This window comes from Octopus bimaculoides, chromosome 4 (assembly GCF_001194135.2).
Source record: "Octopus bimaculoides isolate UCB-OBI-ISO-001 chromosome 4, ASM119413v2, whole genome shotgun sequence".
In the NCBI taxonomy this organism is placed as follows: domain Eukaryota; kingdom Metazoa; phylum Mollusca; class Cephalopoda; order Octopoda; family Octopodidae; genus Octopus; species Octopus bimaculoides.
In genome coordinates this window covers 118,064,427-118,065,489 of record NC_068984.1, presented here as the reverse complement: position 1 = coordinate 118,065,489, position 1,063 = coordinate 118,064,427, and positions in this window count along the sequence as shown.

Sequence of the window (1,063 nt, the reverse complement as noted above, 5' to 3'; positions counted from 1 at the left end):
TAAGCCTGGTTTCACCCGGTCGGTTTGGATGATGTGGCTGTAAAACCTGCTCTGTGTAAGCATTCGACTTGTTTGGGCATGCTTACATTAAAAAGAAATTTAGAATGAATTTTTTCTCTCTAAACGCTTAAAATCGCTAACCAACAACAAAAACAAAAACCAGCCAAGATTCAACCAAATCAAAAAATAAACCCAAATATTAAGTGAACAAAGATGAACCATCCCACTTCCATTTCGCGCACACACGCACACACATACAAACACACACACACAAACACATACACGCGCGCACACACACACACACGTTCACATACACCCTTTTACATACGCACACAAGACGCTGTTTGATTTATTTTTTCAGCGTACAATTTTCATCATCCCACTACCAAGTATGACATCACTCCTTCTTTCCTTATTCATCTATCACCCCTTCTTTTCTCATTCATAAACACAAGAGTATTATTATAGTAGATTATCTCGGTAACCATGGGAGCTGCGAAAAAAATACAAAGCCCCGCATCACCACCGTATCATTCTACACATCTGTGTAATTTTTCGCGCAATTCCACCCAGCCGTTTGACCGTGAATCCCAAGACAAGAGAGAATCGCCCATGTCAAATTATTTATATGTATATATGTATGTATATATGTATGTATATATGTGAAGAACCATTTCAACGATGCGTACTGCCTTAATTCTTCGAAACGCCGGTGTTTTAATGGTGGCAGCTGATGAAGGAGATGTTTCTATGTGGCTTGCTTGTTTGTTGTACCTTGTTTATCATTTTGTCCATGTTCTTTTGCCACGTCATGTACCCAGTTTTGTATCTATATGTACATGTGGATGAAGGTATGTACATACATGTACATATATATGCATATACTCATATATTTGCTCCGACTCCTACTTCTTTGTACGTCTCTTCACCTCTCTGCACTCCTACTTCTCTTCCTACTTCTCTTCATTCCTACTTCTCTTCACTCCTACTTCTCTTCACTCCAACTTCTCTTCCTACTTCTCTTCACTCCCACTTCTCTTCACCCCTACTCTTTCTCTCCTCT